Source organism: Gopherus flavomarginatus, chromosome 7 (genome assembly GCF_025201925.1).
Source record: "Gopherus flavomarginatus isolate rGopFla2 chromosome 7, rGopFla2.mat.asm, whole genome shotgun sequence".
Classification (NCBI taxonomy): Eukaryota; Metazoa; Chordata; order Testudines; family Testudinidae; genus Gopherus; species Gopherus flavomarginatus.
In genome coordinates, this window is record NC_066623.1 from 75,019,472 (window position 1) to 75,034,390 (window position 14,919).

A 14,919-nucleotide genomic window follows, 5' to 3' on the forward strand; every position below is an offset into this window, starting at 1 on the left:
TCCATAAGGTCTGATATACAGAGACTGACATCTTCACTGACTGAAAGAAAGGCAACTGCAAACTACATGAAAAATTGATTATACTAGCTGTATTCAATAAAATTGTGGCACATGCTATACTGGAGGTAACCTTTCTGTATTAATTGTAGAACATTTAGGCTTTTGAAATTTCACATGTGCCTTAACTCTTGCTGTCTGAAAAACAGCAGGCATTCCCTGGGCAACTGTGGAGCACCAATGCTGAAGTCCCTGTTGTCTCTGCTTTCTTCCAAGCCATTTCTCTGTATGTAAAGTAGTGGATATATACCACATAATATAAATTCATGTATATCTCTGTATCAGCAATTCTACATGAAGAGCATTAGTTGACCAAGACTAAAATCGTCTGTAAAAGTGACCTTACGCACATGAATCTGTTTCCAGGTGGCTAACTTGAGTCAGGCCAACATCACACAGCATTTTAATTATGTAGACTGCTCAGTTACCCTCCCCACCCAGCCCAACTCCAGCCAAAAAGTATATTCCAGCAGTAATTAATTATGGTAAAAGAAGCTGTCAATTCTTATTAGGATATGCTAGTAAACACCGCTCTTTGTTTCTGTTTTGGTCACTGTGAATATTTCCCTCCTCCCACACACACTATGATAATTTTCTCATTATAAAAATTGTCACCTAGCAGCTTAGCATTTGCTGTGTTGCAGAAGTCTCTTGGTGAGAACTTGCTGTACTTACATTATAGATTTTTTCCCAAAAACTCAGTTATGCAGTAGATTTCATAAAATGGCAGCTAGTGATCATTTCTTGTACAGACCATGAATTTGATAAAAATACACATTTTTGCAGCACATGAATTAGAAAGAAAGGTGAAAAGTCAGTTATCTGATAACATATTACAGCATTTGCTGGTGTAAGAAATAACATTTAGATGTATAAAAAACTCAGTCAATGGCAGTTGTGTATAATAGTAGGACTATATAAAATATTTTAAAGTGAAATCTATTGCAATTTTGCATCTACAATCAGAGTACATTAATATTTCCTATAAAATACAAGTAAAGGTGATTTTTGGTTGCTTTGGTTATAATTTCTAAATCACTTTTTTCTATTGATGAATAAAATACGGTGTATACTACAAGATACAACTAGTATCTGATATATATTTTCACTGTTACCACTTATGAAACTTGGCATATAGTGGTATACCGACATACTGTGATATATTAAATCTGAGCATTTCATAAATGCAGTTATTCATCCATGCAAATTAAATATGTTCATGTGTTTAATTATATTACCTCCTATCTTTGATGAAATGTAACACCTGAAAAATTCTTAGGATATTTCAAAATCAGTATTTATACTAGAAGAACTTCACATTCTTTTTCTATTAAGTGGTTAAATAAATCTGATGAAAATGGAAAGATTTTCTTCTCTATTTTTAGGAGAAAGGAGTAATAAGACTTCTAAGATCTATTAACAGAAGACAACAGAATATGAAGTTCTACAAATAAAACACTAGGGATTCTGAAATACCCTACAAAAAATTTAGGTTGCCCTAAATCTTTCTTTGTCCTGTAAAATAGCACATAAACATTACCACTTACAGTGTATCATCAATATTCAGCGTGGAATGAAAATCTTCAGAAACTTTCATTAAAAAGCCTTCATTTTTAACTGCTGTAAGTTCTTAATATAAAACCTTTGTAATTTTTTAACTCTCTCTTATTGGTTAAGTCAACTCTGTAGCACTAATTACATTCTTTTGCAAGTGTTACGCACTTACAATTAACAATCAAAACAGTTTACAGATACAAGATTCCTAACAAAAAAAGTAACAGGCTCTCATCAAAATCTACTCATAGATCATTTATTGTGTAATGATATTAAAGTCTTCAGATTGTGGTGTAAACTCAATATAATTTTAGCAGCTTTAGAAAGTTATGTTAAGGACTTACCATTGGGGGGAAAAAACCTAAAATGACCACTATTTTGTTTTGTGCTGTTGCCAAATTCTGTACCTCTAATCAGAAAGTTGGTTCAACTCCTTATCAATGCCACAGTGCTGCAAGGCAGATGACAAGGAACAGGAAAGATCAGGCTACTGCCATTAATTGGTGAAAAATGTCTGGGAAACATCCTTTAAAGCACCAACAGTCACCTTTGATTTTTTTTCCATGTAAATTAAAAAAAACATGAAGTCTTACCCAGGCCACAGTGTCTAAAGTTGAGTTGCATTATGCTTGAGGCAAAACTGTAAAGTGCTGCCTCTTTAAAAGCAGCTGTACCACTTATTTAATTCACTTCCTCTTTTCAGATCTTTGCAAAAATTAGGCTGAATCTTAGTGCACAAAATACCAAATATTTAAAAGCCTAATGCACAGCAATATAAATGTGTTCATTAAAGCCAACAAACATACAAACTTTAGGAGAGAATACAGGACCATTCATTTTATTGGCCTTAGCTATTCAGCATGTAGCAAATCATTTGTTTTTTGATGAATGATTTTTCATTTTTTTTAATAATTATGTAAACTGCTTGTAATTTCTGATATGAAGCAAGGAATTATTCCTAGCTGAATAAGTGAACCGTCAGTTCCACGGAGATTGGGGTTATCCTATACACCATCAATTCCACTTTTTTATTAGATTTCTGATAATATTTTTCTGCAGAAAAATTTTTATTCATAGCCTGCAAACTGTTTGAAGCAAATGACCCGCTTTTGGCAGAATCCTTCTGAATTCATTTAAAAGCTCTTTCATTCGCTCCTTTGCCAGTTTGTTGGCCTATTTAACACTCTTTTAGTTTTAAAAAATAGGAAGTTATAACCAACCATTTCCAGAGTTCTGTAAAATCCGGATGTGTTTCAGTTTTTTGTTTTTTTTTTTTAGGTCCCTGTTTGAAGTTAATGCCCTCCATCTTTTTTGTCTAAGTGCACAGATGATTTCCATGCCGGGAAACTGATGAGAACAGATTGAAGGTTTGTATGTGAACCAAAATATAATTCGATGTTTGAAGTAGGAGGGTAGCTCATTTGGAAAACAATCCACAGAGGAGTTTCAATGGCATGACAATGTATCAGAAATAGATTAACCGACTTGTAGGTGGGGGAAGGGGCGGGAGCAATACCTCTATCTACAGGTGCCCATTCAGGATGCAAAAACAAAACCGAGCAATCGCCTGCTCTTTTAACGAAAGCGCCTTTGAAATACGCGCTAGTAATTTTCCTCCCTTTGCAAAGCACAAGGGCAATGTACTAGAAAGCAGGCACAGAAATGTGCTCCCCAGCGAGGAGCCCACAGCAACAGCAGAGGGCGCAGTTTCTATTTGTATGTAAATTCCATCCCCACCCTCCTGCTAAATCTCTTAATTGGTTACGTGGGGTCCAATAAAATGGCAATAGTTCCACCTGATCCATGTAGATCTGTTCCGAGGGAGAGACCTATAGCGGTATTCAAACTAAACCCACAGCGAGGCAGAATTACCACTGAGTCTGTATGCAATTCCCCCTACTCTCCCACTGCCCATCCGCTAGGAGCAAACCCCGGGACACAGACCACTCCACCGCACTCCGGCCTGCCGGTACCAGCCCTCTGCCCCAGCGCGGCGCGCGGGATCCTCACAGCCCAGCCTGTGCAGCCACCGCACCAGCACCCCGGGGCTGCGGGCAGCCAAGTTTCTCAAAGCAAAGTCCAGCTTGCCCAGCCCCAACTCTTCCCCCAGGCCACTCACAGCCGGCGCGCCCGAGGGGCTGGGCAGAGCTCCTCTCCCGCCCGCCCGCAGCCATGGCTTCTGCCCGCTCGTCGCACGGCGGTGGCAGGCAGCAGCGGTTCGCTAGCGAGGCCGGGAAGGAGCCGTACTCACCATGCGGAGCAATCCCTCTCGTTAGAGCGGGGAGGAGAACGGACACCGCGCTGCCTGGGACCTTCCCAGCCTCATTCCCCTCTGGCAGCAGGAGCATGGGAGCCAGCGGCGCAGGGGAGGGAAGCTGCTCCGCCCGCCGTGCCCAGTCCCCCAGCCGAGGGGAGCCTGGCAGGCGTGTGCCGCACGCCCAACAAAAGTTCCTGGTAACGCCGAAGAGTTCAAGGGCTGGAGAAGAGCAGCCCCCGCCAGCCGGCAGGTTGCAGCCCCCTTCTCCGCCCCTGCCCCGGGAACTGCAGACTGCCCTGGAGCTGCCCCGCGGAGCTCGCCCCGGGGCGAAGGGGGAGGAACACCTCTGGCTCCACCGCAAAGCTCGGCGACCGGCGGATCAGAGAAGGGGAGCCAGGACCCACGCTCCCCCTGGAACAAGTCAGCAGCAACCGCTCAGGGTTTCCTGCCTGCCCCGCTGGGTCTCCCGTCTGTTCGAGCCACTTCTTTGCATTAAACTTTTACTGGGGCTCCGGGAAGCTGCAGGACGTTCCCTGGCTCTCCGCGACTAGACACTCTGCAAAGGCTGCGCTCCTGGCTGGCCCCAGCTTTGGTTTTATTTTAGAAGAAGCCGTGGAAGGTACTCGGCGGGGACATAAATCACGACAATTAGCACTGGCGCCGAGGAGATCCTCTCCTACCAGTTTCGCCGGAGCTTCCTCCGCGCATTCCTCTGCTCAAGTCAGAAGTGTCACTGCATATAGCGTTGATGGCAGGGAGATGAGACACATGGAAAGTCCGTCGGATGAAATATACATGCCAGCGATTCTTCTGGACTGTAAATCTCTCGTGCCCCCACCCCCAGCGCTCGCAAAAGGAGCTCTGAAACTTAAGGGCAGGACACTATTAAGGGGGATGAAACCTCAGAGAGATGGCAGGGACGTTTCACTTAAAAGCAATCTTCTCCTGCAACTGCCAGCAAGTAGAGGGATTGCAAACCTTATACCACCTCCAGACCTGAGCGCGCCGAGCGGTCCTAACGCCGTTTAGATCTCCATCTCTCTCTCTCCCCATCTCTCTCTCCCGAATTTCCGCGCCTGCCACTCGCACAAGTTCCTTATTAACTCATGACACCGATTATATGTCCTGCTGCATTCCCCCTTTGCACCTCCTTTTTGTTCCTTAGGAAAAGCCTTTAAGATCTTGGGCTTAAAAGACACTAAAGCCTCAGCCTTTAATCAGAAATGGACTAAAGGGTCAGGGTACAAGTTGGATCTTGCCAATTTTTAGCCCAGCCTTCCAAATTCCACCCCCTAAATGAAGAACAAGCCTAGCTGTTCCAATTGCACCAAATACCCTGATACATCCCACCTCAGTTGCATTGCCAAACCCTGGATCCATCAGGTGGGTCCTGCTGGATCCTGGCAGTTTTTAGCCCCATCTACCTATGTTTCATGCCTGAACAGAAAACATGTTTAGCTGTTATTAGTGCACCTTAAAAACACAGACTCGGAAGCTTCCCAGTACAACAGTACCACAAAACTCAGGTTCAGCATCTGGATCCTGGCAAAATTTGGTCATAAAACAAGACATTGAAGGACCACAAAACATTCTGGGACAAGAAAGCATCAAAAACTATAATTTGGCACTCATTGCCTTTTACTGGGTCTGCATACTCCCCAGTTTTACCATCTAAATTTAGGTCATATGCAGCTTCTCCTAATCTGTCAAAATAATCCAGATTTGAATCAACACCCATCCCAACCTCCTGGTATCTGGCAACTGAATCTGGCTGGATCTGAGCTCTGTTGAATATGGAAGTCTCAAGAACTGGACTTTTTCTGGAATAACAGGAGCAGCTAAACATTGTTTTGGCAAGAACCCAGCAGGGCTTCAAAGTATTTTGTGAAGGAGTCAGGAAGAGCCTTACTGCAGCTAGAATGATTGAATTTTTCCTTATTTAAAGCATCGGCTGAAGGCAAACCTGAGGCTGCATAAAATATAGTTCTTTGTCAAAACTGCATGCAAGTTGTGATTGTGATAGAACAGCAGGTGAAATCCAGTGATTTGGACTCATTTTCCCTTTGAGTTTTTATATTTGTTAGAACTAGAAGCTCAAACTATATGTGATTGAAGACCCACAATCAAAAAGAAAACGTTTGCATAAACACCAGTGAAACAAAACTGCTGAGTTTCAAACAGCTCCATTGTGAATAGTGCCTAACAATGACCATAGCTTCTGACACTGTGGAACTCATTGCCACAAGACATCAACACCAGAGTTTAGCAGGATTCAAAAGAAGATGAGACATTTATATATGGATAACAAGAAATATCCGGAGTTTTAACAACCCCTGAAGAGCTTTGGAAGTATATAAATGTGCGAACTTTAGGGCCTAAACCAACCTCTAATCATGGGGGGATAGGATGAAACTTCCCTGCAGATTAGGTTATCTCATAATTGCCTATAGCAGGGTTTCTTACATCTTGCTCTGAAGCCTTTGGTACTGGCCACTGTTGGACAGGATACAGTAGAACCTCAGAGTTACAAACTGACCAGTCAGTCACACACCTCATTTGGAACTGGAAGTACACAATCAGGCTGCAGCAGACACCCCTTCCCCCCGCCAAAAAAAAAGCAGTTACAGCACTGTGTTAACCTAAACTACTAAAAATAAAGAGAAAACAATTTTTTTCTTCTGCATAGTCAAGTGTCAAAGCTGTATTAAACCAATGTTCAGTTGTAAACTTTTGAAAGAACAACCATAATGTTTTGTTCAGAGTTACAAACATTCCAAAGCTACAACCTCCATTCCCGAGGTGTTCATTGCTCTTAGGTTCTACTGTACTAAACTAATTAGAACACTGGTCTGACCTAGTATGGCACTTTTAATTAGGGTCTTTATCCACAGCAATGACCTAACTGCAACAACACACACCTCGAGTACAGAAGCACTATCCTTGTTTGCAAACCTTTCAGTGAAACTAGGCTGAGTTTGGAATTTGTAACAAAACCCTAATCAAGTTTTGCATGATTTCAGGCTGTGTTGTGGCCATTGCACACATCTCTAAATGTCATCCCATGGGCCATTATGAATCTCCCATTACCTAAGTTATCCTGTGTCTTTGTCTCTAAGGAAACTGTAAAGGTATTTGCGTATTCCCCATGTCCAGTTACTGTGCCTATAAGTATTTAGGGACACTGGGAATTTTGTTGTCTGAAAAATAGCATTTAAATCTATCAGTATTTGAAGCCCAAAGCTCCATGAAAGAATTAGACATGGTGTGACAGGGTACCTGTATCCTGGGTGCTGTCCTTCACACTGGAGAAAGGCTGATGTCCAACTGACCCACTGCACAATGGCAACTGCTGTATACATTTTGGGCTTGATTTCCCCTCTCCCCCACGCTGTGCAAACTCAACAGCCACTGAAGTCAATGAGAACTGAGAGCACTCAGCACTTTATAGGAGGTGTGAGCACCTTAGAGGGGTAAGCCCTGTGCTGGAAGAATGGCTCAGGTCCTAGGGTTCTTTGTGCAGTGCAACTTTCTACTCCACACCCTGCTATGCAAGGAGCACACACTATTCCAATGCATTGAGCGCACACTGCTATCTCTCCAACTGGCAACTGAAATAGACTTTTTTGAACAAAGTAGCAGGCAGACTGTGTGCGAGAGAGCAGGAGGAGGGTTGCTAACCTGCTCCCCTTCCACAATCACCCAGCTATTGTTGAGGCAAAGGGTGCAAATCTCCAAACAGCAGCAGATTTCCCCAAGGGCAGAGCTGGCCAGTCTGCTTTCTCATTGCTTTGCCCGTAGTAGTTTAACCTCCAATACAGTCAATCGATCAGTGATGATTTGAATGTTGATCTGGCCTTGCACCTTTACTACCTCCAGCTGCTTCATTTTTAGCTCCCAGTGGAAGAGGAATGTTTGAAAAATTGCACTGGAGATACGTGAGCAAAATCAAGAGGTTACTGCATTCAGTAGGAAGGGCACAAACCCCCTAAAACTGTTCAGTGAAACAGCAGAAAAGACAACACTCAAAAAGACATTTGCCACCCCATTGCTACCACAGGGCAGGGGACGGAAAGATATACCTCATCTCTGCCTGTGGAAAACTCCATCACACAGGTATGCTTTGGAAAAAGGGATAGATGACAATGACAAATGCTGGAGGCCACAAGTACCTTCTGTAGAATAGGGCTCCCATCTTTGCTACCATTGTCAGAGATGACCAGCGTTAACAATGCTGGGAAATTTTAATGGAAAAGGCACAGAGTGCTATTGAAAGCCTTCCAGCCAATGTGTAACTTAATCTGTCTGGCCAGCTGGGAGTATGATATTGCACTGATGCACACAATACATAAAGAGGTGCATGAATCTGACATTTTACTCCTTCCTATATTTTCATGCAGTTTGATAACGACTTTTTCCCCTGAGAGAGAAAGGAGATCTTTCCCAATCTTGTTTCAGGGATGAGAGTATCTGTGTGCTGGACATCTTGGTGTGAGATCTCTACATTGGGCATGCAGAAACCCCAAGAAAGACTGTCTAATAAACCTTATTTTTCATTCCAGTCTGTTTTTTCTCATTGGGACAGCATGGGATATTATTATTCATTTCTAGGGTTTGGATAGAAAATGAACCATTTCAGACCTATTGGAACAAATGGTTTTTTATTCTTATGCAGTTCACTGGAGTATAAGGCCCAAGAAATTCCATAAATTAAGCTTTTAGAGAAATGGAGAAATCAAGCTCAGTGTACAAAGGGTTAAAATTAAATTTTTTTTCATAAAAAATACATATAAAGATTTGATTTCTACTCCCAAAATATCAATGAAAAAGTGTCTTATTCTAATAGTAAACAATGGATCCCTGAAGTGTCCAATAACAAACACATGACACTATGTACAAAGACTTGACAATTTTTCAGATTTTACTTTAGCAGTTTGTTTTCCAGTGAATACATTTCTGTATGTATTGCAACAATTAATAAAATCTCACATGCCTATAATTGCAAAATCAAATTCCAGATATACATACATGTGTCTTCTAAAGAGGCATTCCTGTACTATACTTGACTTAAGCAAAGTGGTAGCATGTATTCTATTTTCTGTCTGTGGTGGTTTGGTGTCTCATCTCACCAGATAGAAAACACTTTGCTTAATTCGTGTAGTACAGCAATGGCGCTTTCAATGGGGAGCATGGATCAGTGTTCATATCATACTCCCTGTCAGTACCCGACCAAAGCTGGGGGAAGCTAATGATCCAACCAGTGGAAACAAATTCGGTGATGAATCCTGGTCACATGCCACCTGACATATGTTGCACATATACTAAGAAGGTGTCTCAACAAATATTCCATTAATATGACTGTTTTTCTTTTAAACGAGTGAATTTACCCTTCAATTCATCTTTAAAAAAAAAAAACAGTCAACCATCATTTTAAAAAAAAGATCATGCTCAGAACACAATCTTTGTAATTAAAAACAGGATATAAATTTAGGGATCCCATACTGTGCATATGCATAGAGGAGTAAAGAGATATAAGACAATCCTTTGTCTACTGGACCAAATATCTGCTAGGTGGTGAAGAAACAGCCTCCACAGAGCCACACTTCACCTCTCAGACAGGTTGGTTGGAAGTGGACAGGTAGGGGTTCCGTTATTCCCATGTGCAGGCCCAAGTGTACCAGGGATGAATGATATTGTGCTATGTGCAGGGCTTGCCCTTCCCTTCTCTGGAATTAGGAGAAATCGGGAAGCAGATTGAAACACAATCTGCTTCCCAGTCTGCTGCTAGGTAAATGCAATTCTGTGCTGCCTCACGTACAGGGCTTGTGCCAAACCACAGTCTACCTTATTATTCTGAAAGTGAAAAAAGTTCTTAGCTGGTGAAACTTTGATCTTTCACCCAGGTGGCTTTACTCTGAGTCTACATTTCTAATACTACTAATTGCTCTATTTTAGTAATTATTTATATAATTATATACACGTACACACATTATTTTTAACCTTAATATGAAAGGCAACACAAAAATAAAGGAAAAAAACCCTGCTAAAGAGATTCAGTGATTTAACTCCATTTCAGCATGCTTGTGCACAATGAGACAGAAACACTCTATGGCCTCATCTACACTAAAAATATGTTACTGGTATAGTTATTTTGCAGTGCCCACCAATGTAGATGCAGCTTATGCCAACAGAAGGCATTTTTCTGTTGGTGCAGTAGCACCACTTCCCTGAACTACATTAGCTATACTGATAGAAGCACTCATCTCAGCCTAATTTTTTTACTTTTAGCAAAAATGGTTCAGCTATTTCTTAGAACAAGGTTAGGGGGAAATACATTGTTTTCCCAAGTTAAAAAATTCTTACAACTGTACTGTTGAGAACCTCTAGCACTTCCATGCTTTAGAGCATGCTTTGACATTTGGCCTGGTGTTTGCCCTAGCATCTGGGATATCCCTTTTCCTTACCAACCATGGCTGGACCATGGTTTAACCTCAGTTTCTGAAACAGAGCTGACTGCAATTTTTTTCTGTCTACATCTGCAGCTAAACTATGTTCAGCTGCACACATCACGGAAATCTGTTGTTGCCAAAGGATCATCTTTCAAGTGTAGACCAAGCCTATGACTACTGGAAAACTAGTGAAATAGTGACATTACAGGAGACATGAAACCTGAACTACTGAAAGAGGAAGGGATTTTTGACTGTTAAAAAAAATCAAGCAAAAACCAGTTTTAATTACTATCTATTTAACTGAAATGAATGTTTTGGATAAAGGATGTCTTTGTTAAAGATTCCTTATCCCTTTCAATTAAGATGCACGTGCTAACAAATATTCTGAGAACCCCATACAGTTCCCCAACAAAGCTAGGAAAGGTCAGACGACATTCCTAAGGTAAAACCCCACTAAAAATGAAACATTTTCAGGCCTTTTTTATGCATCATAAAAGTGCACCAGCCCAATTTTGCGTGCTATATTTAAGGGAGCATGGACCAAACCCTGTTAATTGAGAGAAAACATGGTTTGACAGCAAGGATGGTCTTGTTGTTAAGGCACTGGACTGGACATCAAGAAATCTTGATTCAGTCAATGCTTACAGTCACAGACTTGCTGTCTGACCTCAGCCAAGTCATATGGGGGAAGATTGTGAAAGACCTTAAGTGCCTCTTTTGAAAAACTCCTCATTAGTCTCCTTGTGCCCCAGTTCACCAGTTGTAAAATGGAGAGGCCAGTATTTCTGTTCTCTAATCTTATGTCTGTCTTGTCTATTTAGGCACTGATTTTGCACTGAGCTTCATGCTATCAGACCTCTGTACCAGTGTGGTGCCTCACTGAAGTGAATGGGACTCCAGAGGAAGTGCAGTACAAAATTGGGACCTCACATTGTACATAGAGATGATCCACATTTGTCACACAGAAAGTTATTTTTTAATGGCCTTTATAAAAAAATTTTGTGAAAAATTGTCATCTTTAGTGAAATTCTATTTTTGTGACATTTTCCATGGACTTTCCTATTCAACATTTTGTCAACATAACCAAAATCTTTTTTTACCATTATTTAAATGTTTCATTTACTGAAAAAAACAGTTTTCAGAAAGAAAATGTGTTTTTCCTAAGCAAGTTTTCAGTAATGATTTTAATAAAAATTCAGTAACATTTTGATAAATATTTTGACTAAAAATATTGTGATTTTTTTTTTCAAGAACCAGAAAATGAATCAATTTTGAACCCTGCAAAAGAAAGTTTCAATCTTTTGAAATATTCTGTGAAATTGTTTTTCAACCAGCTCTAACTGCAAGTTCTTTAGAGTGAGGATTGCCTCTTATTATGCTACTGCAATATACACAATAAGTAATAGTAATTGAACAGGTCCTTCTGTCACCTGGTGTCACTTGAGTGTAAATGGCATGCACAGCATCTTTCCTTATTCTAAATAGCACTTTACAATTAAAATGTCCCAAACTTATTGTATCATACTGATAACTAGCTAAAAACTAAGAATTTAACTGCTAAATCAAGCTCAGTAATATTGGAATATAATAAGGTGTGCATTTTCCATTTCTTTTTAAGAATTCTTTAAAAATGTTTATGTTACGTATAGAAAGAAATAAAAGCAGAAGTGGACCTAGTAATGTTAGGTATTTACACGTGCACAGGACATGGACATAACTTGATAGTAACAGATTTTTATTTTAACACAGAATTAAAAAAATACTTTGGGAATGTTTTTCATTGTCCTATTAGTGATGAGTTTCTTTAATGAAAGAAAAACAATTTAACCTCACCAGCGGGTTATAACACAATGGTGGAGTGGGATAAGAACATCAGACGAAACAGTGGAAGCTACTATTTGAAAACGTTTTACCCAATAAATAAATAAATATATTTAGTAGTGGAGAGGCTGGATTAAGAGGAGAGGTTTTGTTAATTTCTGTGAGGGGTTATGGAATTGCACTACACAGAAATACATAATACTCATTTAGCTTTTGTAGGTCTGCATAATATTTTGTCAATTAACCATTATTTTTGATTTGTTATATACCATTACAAACCAGTAAAGGGCAGCACTAACCAACTGTTTTAAGTAACTAAAAAAACCCACTAATTATTGTTTTTAAGTTTTAAATAATGTATACATTTATGGTTTGATTGGATTTACAATTAATTTAGTGTCTTTCCATCTTAGTGCTGAATATCAATTTTAAGAGTCTTCTATAATCTTTAAAGAGAAAAACTAAGGCTACAAATGAGCAGTTTAGTTATAATGAACTTTTATTAAGGGCATTTCAGTTACTGAGGAGTTAAAGCTCTCTTATTATGACAGAGTGGTCACTTTAATTGCTTTATTAGATTATGCCATAAAATCTACATAGCAAAATCGTACAATGATTTAGATAGGACAGTAACTCATAATCTCAAACATCTGAAGACTAAATGGGTTTGAAATGTTGCTGGTAATCTTTATTTGCAAATAAACTGGTAAATTAGATTAGTGCAATTGTCTTTGAGTCTAAGTTCAAACAGCTTTTTTTTTTTAGAAATAACATGACTTGAACGAACTAGACATGGCATATACTGTAGAGTACACACATGCACTCTCGAACATGAATTACATTGTAAAGAATTGTCATCAGTCCTTGCATATTTTATTTATGTTTGTAAATGATTAAATGAATTGGTGTGAACTTTTAAAATGCTATTTTCTTTATCCTGGTGTTTGAGAGGGAATAATGAATTAAATATATAGAATTGTGATAAGAAATATATTTTGGGAGACAAAAAGTGGCTCTTCTTCAATGTGAATTTTATAAATTCTTTTAACACAGGAATATATGAAAAGAGGCCCTTGGTTCTAACACCAGGAGAGCTGTTTTGTTTTGTTTGTAATTTTAGGTTCTTCATAATTAGCTGCACCTATTTAATTGTAAAAATAATAAATATGCACCATTCTAAAAATCAAAAACATATCACTTGAAAGATTTGTCATGAGTGTAAAATGTAGAGATATACAAGTCCTGTTAGAGCCTTAAGTGCATACATGGGATAGTCCCCATATAAAAGATGTATCACATATTAGATTGATACTGTATTACACTTGGCAGAAAAAAAGGCCAAGAAGAAGTGATCAAGTCTATGGCTGCTATCTACTTTCAAACTGCTTTCAGTAATATTACATTGTAGCACAGTTTCTTTAACAACCAACAATATTTTATTCTATCACTGGAAAAAAACATTATTAGAGCTGAAGAACAAAAAGTTGTTGTGGTTCAGTTCATGTATACTAAGCACTCACATGCTTTCATTCTTACTTTCTCTTTTCATGTTGTCCTTTGTAGCTTTAGGAAGCTCAACCATTCTGAGGTAGAGCCACATAGAGTCAGCATTGTCCCCAAATATGGAGAGTAAAAGCAGGGCCGGCACTTCCATTTAGGTGACCTAGGCGGTCGCCTAGGGCACCAGGATTTGGGAGGGTGGCATTTTGCTGACCTCGGCAGCAATTTGGCGGCGGGGGGTCCTTCCGCGCTCTGGGTCGTCATTGGCAATTCTGCGGCGGGTCCTTCACTCGCTCCGGGACCTGCCGCCGAAGCGCCCCGAAGACCAGGAGCGCGGAAGGACCCCCCCCCCCCCCCGCCGCAGAACTGCTGCCAAGGAGGGGGAGCGCGGAAGGACCCCCACCTAGGGTGCCAAAAACCCTGGCGCCGCTCCTGAGTAAAAGATACAGCACCTTACAACCCCACCGCCAGTTCTGACTCAAATAATTTCTACTGAGCCTTTGGATGGCATGCCACAGATTAGCATTTTAGACACATGATAAAGATTAGTGTAAAGCCCAACCACAAGTCAAGCCATTGCCTATTAATCCAAAAGGTTCTATGTTAACCTTAGAAGTTCTGGCATATAACAGATTTATGAGTAATTATTATTATGTCTGTTGTGAAAACAAGGAATGCAACATTCACTGCACACCCACTCTCCCACTGAAGTCAGTAGAAACTTTTGCTACTTGGTGAATAAAAGCTTCTTTTTTTTTTTACTTTTATGTCTAAAACTTTTACATTAAAAGTCAGTTCACATCATGCAATAAATTTGTACTTACAACTTTTTGAAGCAATAACTCTCAACTGATTTGCCCAATTTAGTATTTTCAGTGGTATTTCTGTAGCAGTTTTTGCTGATTCTTTATTGGCATTTCCTTCTAGAAAGACCTAAAACCAGATCGTAGCCCCTGAATCTGCAGCTAAGGTGACCCTCCACAAACAGATCTGCCACTGGCCAGGTAGGTAAAGGGCACCCGGATTTCCCGGAAGAAATTGTGGATCCAGGGAGCAAAGGTCAGAGGGAAATGCATTAACCCATCAGAGTCCCTGGAAAATCCATATTAAAGTTATATACCCTTAACATGAGGCTGTAGGGGCAGCTGCCAGTGGATGGATCTAATGGAGTTGCATTCCTCAGTCTTGGAGTATGAGAAGAGTCCCAAAAAGTGGCTCAGGCACATGAACTCTACACAGATCCTTGGTTTCCAGCAGCCATGAGGGGTGGGGTGGGAGGCAGGG

General features: G+C 40.3%; 1 protein-coding gene across 4 annotated transcripts in view; it reads right to left on the bottom strand.

Annotated features, from left to right (window-relative positions):
* NTNG1 (netrin G1) overlaps positions 1-4,805 on the bottom strand; it is a 209,142-nt gene extending 204,337 nt beyond the window's left edge. For all 4 annotated transcript variants that reach the window (XM_050962390.1, XM_050962389.1, XM_050962388.1 and 1 more), the window contains exon 1: positions 3,863-4,805. The gene's annotated coding sequence lies outside the window, so the exon portion shown is untranslated. The remainder of the gene's footprint in view (positions 1-3,862) is intronic.
* Between the last annotated feature and the right edge of the window lie 10,114 nt (positions 4,806-14,919).